Source organism: Tupaia chinensis, unplaced genomic scaffold, assembly GCF_000334495.1.
Source record: "Tupaia chinensis unplaced genomic scaffold, TupChi_1.0 Scaffold148398_1, whole genome shotgun sequence".
Taxonomy (NCBI): Eukaryota; Metazoa; Chordata; class Mammalia; order Scandentia; family Tupaiidae; genus Tupaia; species Tupaia belangeri.
The window spans coordinates 183,782-191,649 of record NW_006208248.1 but is presented as its reverse complement, the minus strand read 5'-3'; the positions used below and the strand labels follow the sequence as shown (position 1 = coordinate 191,649).

General features: G+C 39.3%; 1 long non-coding RNA gene across 1 annotated transcript in view; it reads left to right on the top strand.

Moving 5' to 3' along the window:
• The first annotated feature begins 562 nt into the window (after positions 1-562).
• LOC114006498 (uncharacterized) overlaps positions 563-7,868 on the top strand; it is a 17,826-nt gene continuing 10,520 nt past the window's right edge. The window contains exon 1 of the long non-coding RNA XR_003548205.1: positions 563-651. This is a non-coding gene — a long non-coding RNA (uncharacterized LOC114006498). The remainder of the gene's footprint in view (positions 652-7,868) is intronic.

The window sequence follows — 7,868 nt, the reverse complement described above, 5'->3', positions numbered from 1 at the left end:
AAGTCCAAGGTCATGCCAGTGCCCCCCCCCCCAGCCAATATCCCTTTTCTCACTTAAACTGAAAGCTGCTACTAATTTTCACCTTTGCTTGTTTTGGACCACTGTGTTCAATTTCACAGCTGTGAAGTCTCCCCAAGCTATTGTCTTCATCACACACTGAGCAGCAGACAGGTAGCAAGGTTGCTTTGCTCCCTCTAGCTCTTCTCTCTCTTTCTCTCTCTCTCTTTCTTTCTTCCTTTTTTAAAAAAGCTTTCTGCCCTCTTGGGGTTTTCTCTTGTTAATCTCTGTGTATTTTCTCACCTAGAACAGAAAGCTATTAACCATCCCCAACTTTTCTTTTTCTTGGGGCTCTGAGTCCAACTTCAGAGCTGTGATGTCTACTCCAAACTGTCCTCCCAGACCTGGTGAAAGCCAGGTAGGAATGCTGCTTTAATTCCTCTTTCTCTCCTGTTTCTTCTTCTTCTTCTTCTTTTTTAAACAGCTCTCTGCCCTTCTTGGACATTTCTATGACTAATTTCTGTATATTTTTCACCTTGGACAGAATGCTGCTATTCATCTTCACCCTTGGCTGTTTTGGACCTCTAGATCCAACTTCATGGCTTTAAAGTCTCCCTGAGTTAGTCTCCCACTCCAGGATCCAGTACTAGCCAGGTAGGAAGGCTGCTTTTCTCACTCTTCTCACCGTCACTTCTTCTAACTTATTTCTTTATTGGAAAACCTCTCTATGCTTTCCTAGAGCTTTTCACTTGTTAATCTTTCTTTTTTCTTTTTTTATTATTTGTACATTTGTCATTATTATTCATACATTAAATTGCTATACATCATTTAAACTGTGAAGAGATTTCTACCCAGAATGGTATACACTTCAGTCCAGTCGAGACCACCATACAACAGATAATTGACCATATCTGTGTCCCACAACTGCCTTACCTCTCCATTTCCCCCCACATTTCCTCTCACACTCTCTTTCCTCTTTGTCTCTAGTGTCCATCACAATTTTCAGTAATTTTATATTCTCTAGTCATTCATTCTCTATCATAGAGTGCGGATAGTCAGTACATGTTAGGTGGAGACATGCAATGTCTCTCTTTCATACACTGACTTGCTTCTCTCAGCAAGAAATGAAATCTTCCATATTCTTCCACATTCTATCAAATTCCATGGCCTTGGTTGGTTATTTTTTTTTTACTTAAATAATATATGTGCCACACTTATTTAATCCATTCATCTTTTTGTGGACATTTGGGTTGGTTCCATGTCTTAGCAATCTTGAATAAGGCTGCAATAAATATAGCTGTGCAAGTGCTTTTCTGACTGAGTGCTCTCCTGTCCTTTGGGTAGATACCAAGGAGTAGAATTGCTGGATCATATGGTAATTATATTTGGAGGTCTTTGTGGAAACTCCATATCATTCTCCACAGTGGCTGGACCAATTTACATTCCCTCCAGCAGTGAAGGAGTGTTCCCCTTTCACCACATCCCCTTCAGCTCTTAACACTATTTTTTTTGTTGTTTTGTAATCTTTGACATTCTGACTGAGGTTAGGTGGTATCTCACTGTGTTTTCAATCTGCATCTCCCCTACAATGAGGAATGTTGACCATTCTTTATATGCTGTTTGGCTATCTGTATGTTTTCCTCCGAGAGTAGTTTATTTAGCTCATTTTCCCAACTTTTAATTGGATTAATTATTTTCTTTTGGGCAAGTTGCTTTAGTTCCTTGTGTATTCTGGTATCAGTCCATTACCTGAGGCACAGTTAACAAAAATTCTCCCCCATTTTGAGGGTTATTAATTTACACTAATTACATTGTTTTTTAGGGTGCAGAAACTTCTCAATCTAATGTAATCCCATCTGTCCATTGGGGGGATTATTGCCTGTACTTTGCGGGGTCTTGCTTAAGAAGTCTTTGCCTACCCCAATGTCTCCCAGAGTTTCCCCATTGTTTTCTACCAGTAGTTGTATACTTTGCAGTCTTAGATTTAGATCTTTAGATGCCCAGGAGTGCAATTGCTGGACCATATGGTAGTTCTAACTGAAGGTCTTTAAGTAACCTCTGTATTGTTTTCCATGGTGGTTGAACCAGTTTATAATGCAACCAACAATGTAGAAGTATTCCCATTTCACCACATACCCACCAGCACTTATCTTCTTTTTTCTTTTTTTCTTTCTTTCTTTTTTTTTTTTTAATCTACACCATTCTGACTGGGATCAGGTGGTATCTATTGTGGTTTTTATTTGTATCTCCCTTATAACGAAAGATGTTTAGCATTTTTTTCATATGTTTCTTGACTGTTCATATGTCTTCCTTAAAGACCTGTTTATTCACCTCATTTTCCCATTTTTTCATTGAGTTAATCATTTACTTCCAGCCACTTGCATTCTCTGTATATTCTGGGTATCAGCCTCTTATCTGTGTCACATTTAACAAATATTCTCTACCATTCATTGGAGTTTAGATTCACACTAATTACAGTGTTGTTGGCTTTGCAGAAACTTCTTAATCTGTTGTAATCCCACCTGTCTATTTGGGGGATTATTGCCTGTGCTTTTGGGATGTTCCTTAAAAAAATCTTTACCTACCCTCATGTCTCCCAGAGTTTTCCCAGTGTTTTCCACAAGTTGATTTATACTTTGTAGTCTCAGGTTTAGATCTTTGATCCACTTTGAGTTGATTTTTGTTAATGGTGACAGATAAGGTTTCAGATTCATCTTTCTGCAAGTGGATACCCAGTTTTTTCAACACCATTTGCTAAAGAAGTTTCCCTTTTCCCACTGGATTGATTGATACCCTTTGTCAAAGATGAGTTGACTATATGTTTTTGGGTTTTATTTCTGGAGTCTCTACTCTGTTCTGCTGGTCCTCATGTCTGTTTTTGTGCAATACCATGCTGGTTTTTTTTTTTTTTGGGGGGGGGGGGGGGGTTTTTTTTTTTTTTTTTTTTTTTGCTATAGGGCACGTGTGCTTGCCAGAAAGACAGAAAGACTGGGAGACAGAGAGCAAGAAATCACCCCCCAGGGGGGACGGCCATACCACAATCCCTTCTCCTCCATTCTCCTCTCGAGATCTTGGGCACGCACACACACGTGCCCAGCGTGAGTTTAAGCCACCAGGTCCGGGACGTCGACTACGTGGGAGTCCAGCGACATAGCCATTACGCTAACTGCTGGTTCCCTACCATGCTGTTTTGATTATCACACCTTTATAATATATTTTTGGGTCAGGGGTTGAGATATCACCTACTCCACTGTTCATACACATAATGACTTTTGCAAAACAGGGCCTTTTATGCATCCAGACAGATTCTATGATTGTCTTTTGTGGGTCCGTGGAGAATGTTTCTTGTAACTTTATGGGGATTGCATTGACCATTAGATAAATTTGGGTAGGATTGCCATTTTGACTATACTGATTCTGCCAAACCAGGAACATGAGATGCCCTTCCACATTTTAGTCTCCTTTTCAATTTCCTTTTTAAGGTCTTTGACTTTTAGAGGTCTTTGACTTTCTTGGTTAGTTTTATTCCTAAGTGTCTTATACTTCTTGTGGTATCTTATACTTCTATGGTAAATGAAATTACATTCTTCAGTTCTGTCTCTGTCTACTTGTTGTTTGTATATAGAAATGCTATAGATGTTTGTTAATTTTGTATCCAGCCAGTTTACTGTATGCATTGATTATTTCAAGAAGTTTTTACATAGCTACTATAGGGCCTTCTATGTATAATAAGCAATCATTTCATCTGCAAACAGAGATCATTTCTGCTCTTCTTTTCCTATTGGAATGCCTTTTATTTCCTTCTCTTGTCTGATCACATTAGCTGAAACTTTCAGTACTGTATTGAATAGGAGCAGAGAAAGTGGTCAGCCTTCTCTTGTGTCCATCTCCAACAAAGATAGTGTTACAGTCTGCCTCTCCTTTTAGATCTAGTATTTTCTGCTTTACAAATTTGGGTGCTCCTGAATTCAGTGCATAGGTATTTACAAGCATTATATCTTCTTGGTGAATTAGCCCTTTTATTACTACACAGTGCCCTTTTCATCTTTTCTTATTGTTTTTTGTCTTGAGGCCTATTTTGTCCAAAAACGGTATAGTGACTTTACTTTTTCCTTTCTTTCGGTTTCCATTTGCATAGAATACATTCTTATATCCCTTCACTTTTAGTCTGTATGTCTATCTATAAGATGTGTTTCTTGTAGGCAGCAGATTGAATGTCTAATTTTTAACCCATTCAGCCAGTCCGTGTCTCTAGATTGGAGAATTTAATTCATTGACATTCGACGTTATCAATATTTCCACACTTGTATCTACCATTAAGTTGGCAACATTCCATTTTTGTACTCTTATTGCTGTCTGTCTCTCATTAGTTTTCTTGATATAGTAATTCTTTCAGAATTTTTTGAAGCGTTGGCCTGGAGTTGGTAAATTGTATCAGGTTTTGTTTATCCAATAATGTTTTTATTTTATTTTCCCATATGAAGGATAATCTTGCCAGGTATAGCATTTTTGTTCTAAATTGTTTTTCATTTAACATTTTGAATATATTTACTCATTCTTTCCTTCTTACATTATTTTGGGTGAGAGGTCCACTGTTAGCCTGATGGCATAGTGTTTGTAAATTATTTGATGTTTCTCTTTTGCAATCTTAGTATCTTGACTTTGTCGATCTGGTAATTCTAGCTATAATGTGGTGCAGAGAGGATCTTCTTGGATTAATTAGTCTTAGGGTTCTTTGTATTTCTTGTGTCTGGATGTTTGAGTACCTCACTAGACTTGGAAAGTTGTCTTCTAGAATTTCATGTAATAGATTATCAATGCCCTTATTAGTTTCTTCAACTTCAGGAATCCCAATTATTTGTATATTTGGGTGTTGTATGGTATGTAGTATTTCTTGTGTGTTATCCTCAGTTTTCTTGGCTGTTTTTTCAGTATTTTTGATAATTTTTTTTAGGTGGTTGATTTTGTCTTCTCTTTCTGAAATTCGTTCTTCTGCATGGTCTAACCTGCTTTTGATACTGTCATGGGAGGTTGGAATATCCTGAATATAGTCTTCATGTGTAACAGTTCTGATTGATTCTTTTTTATGATGTCCAATTCTTACATATCATGAAAGGACATTCTCATCTTTTGGAGCTCAAAATCTCTTTTCTCATTCATCTCACAGAATTTTGTTATCATAGATACCCTAAATTCTTTTTCCACATTTTTGTAACATGCTCTAAATTTTCCCTACTTGGAGACAAGTTACACTGTTCTGTTGGTGGGGGTGTACTACTTGATTCTCTCATTCTTGAGAATCTCCTTTGAGTTTTAATCATTTGGTAATGTATTCACTTGTGGTCAATTTGTTGCAGAGTAATTCAGTGGCTGTGAACCCAGGTGTTTCCCCCACTGTGAAATAATTCTGTGCTATTTTTCCTTTTTACTAAGTCCTCAAATGTATGAAATAAAGGGGAGATTTACAGATAAATATGTGAAGGGAAATTGTACTAATTTGGCAACCCCTGTAGTGATGTGCAAAAGAATTCTCAAAAACTAACAATGCTCAACTGGTTATCTACTTTATACCTAAACTACTCTAGGCAGAGGGTAAGAGCTCAGAAGAAAAACACAAATATATGGGGAAAAAAAGAAGGTAGAAAATAGAAATAGAGAGATAAGGCAGAAAAAAAGGAAAAAGGAATAAAACACTTCAGAAAAATAGAAGTTGGGATAAAAATGAAAAATAACATGGTGCATTTGCATGCCAATCAAGGCCAAAATCAGGGAAGCTTAAAGGTGGCTAGCATGTTTCTGTACTAGGTGAGAAAAAGACAGAGATTAAAAAGAGAAGGGCCCAAGGGGGTCAGAGAGCTGTTTTTTTGTTTGTTTGTTTGTTTGTTTTTTGTCAAAAAGAGAAAAGAAAAGTTAGAATGGACAAAGGAGGAAGTAAGAGGGAGCAAGAAAACTTGGAGGTGGCGAGTGGGTTTTTATCCTAGGTAAGAAAAAGACAGAGATTAAAGAGAAAGGCCCAAAGGAGGCAAAGAGGTGTGTTTTTTTGTTTTGTTTTTTTGGTTTTTTGTTTGTTTGTTTGTTTGTTTGTTTTTAGAAAGAGAAAAAATTAGTTAGAATGGACAGAGGAAGACAGTAAGAGGGAGCAAAGCAGCTATCCCGCCGGGTTGATGCAGGGTCTGGGGGCAGGGCAGCACTGACTGGGTGTGACTTCAAAGCTGTGAAATTGAAGCCAGAGGCCAAAATCAGGGAAACTTAGAGGTGGCTTATAGGGTTCTGTCCTAGGTGAGAAAAAGACAGAGATGAAAAAGAGAAAGTCCCCAAAAGAGCAGAGAAACTGTTTGTTTGTTTGTTTCAAAAAGAGAAAACGAAAATAAATAAATAAATGAATAAATAAATAGGTTAAAATGGGCAGATGAAGACAGCAAGAAGAGTCAAAGCAGCTATCCTACCTGGCAGATGCAGGACATGGGCACAGAGTGGCATTGACTAGGGGTGATTTCACTACTGTGAGGTTGAATCCAGACGTCAAAATTATGAAAACTTGGATGTGGGTAGCCGGTTTCTGTCCTAGGTGAGAGAAAGAGATTAAAAAAGGAAAGGCTCAAGGAGGACAGACCAATGTTTTTCAAAAAGATAACAAAAAAAAGTTACAATGGACAGAGGAGGACAGCAAGAGGGAGCAAAGCAGCTATCCCACCTGGCTTATACAGGGACTGAAGGAGGGAATGCACTAATTGTGGGTGACTTTACAGCTGTGAAGTTGAAGCCAGAAGCCAAAATCAGCAAGCCTTAGGATGCCTTACAGGGTCTGGGGACTGGGGGGCACTGACTAGGGGGTGACTTCACAGCTGTGAGGTTGAATCCAGAGGTCAAAATCATAAAAATTTGGATGTGAATAGAAGTTTTCTGTACTAGGTGAGGAAAAGACAGAGATTAAAAAGAAAGGCATGGGGGCAGAGGGCAGACAGCTCTTTCTTCAAAAGAAGAGGAAAAAAAAGAAGTTAGAGTGGAAAAGGAAGACACCAAGAGGAAGCAAAGCAGCTATCCTACGTGGCTGATGCAGACGGACATTGACTGGGAGTGACTTCACAGCCATGAAGTTGAAGTCTGAGGCAAAAATCAGAGAAACCTGGTAGTGTCTAGCAGGTTTTAGTACTAGGTAAGAAAAAGATGGAGATTAAAAAGAGAAGGCCCAAGGAGGACTGTCCTGACCTGGGGGGACAGCTGAACAGGTTTCCTGAGTGAAGGAGTGAGAGTTGGGACAAGCGGCATAGTGTTACAGCACGGAGACGACAGTGTCGTCTGTTTATTGTGGGCAGCATGGTACAGCACAGAGACGACAGTGTCACGTCGTCTACTGTGAGCAGCATGGAGATGACGCGGTGTCACAGCTCTTCAGGGTCGTCCGGAGACGATGTAGTGTTACAGCTCTTCAGGGTCTCCCAGTTTGTCTGGAGACGATGCAGTGTCAGCTCTTCAGGATCTTCAGGGTCGTCTGGAGAATGCGCGGGTGTTTCACTCTTCAGGCTCTTCAGTTGTTGTCTTCCTGGTCATTGTCATCTTCTTGGTCGTCGGTGTCATCTGGCTACTGTGGGTCAGGCATCGTGGTTATATACACTCTGGTGGGTTGTAAACAGTGGGTCATGATTGGTTGTAAACGGTGGACTGTGATTGGTTGTAAACGGTGGGCCTTGATTGGTTGTTAATGGTGGGTTATGATTGGTTGCTTTTGGACCAATCATGAGGTGCTAGATATGCAAATTTGAGGGATTTTAGTGGCCAATCAGAGCAAGGTTTGGGAGGTCAGGTTTTTGGAAGGGAACCAATCATGGTAATTGTTTGCTCTCTGAGAAACCTCGGCAGACTCGCTGGTG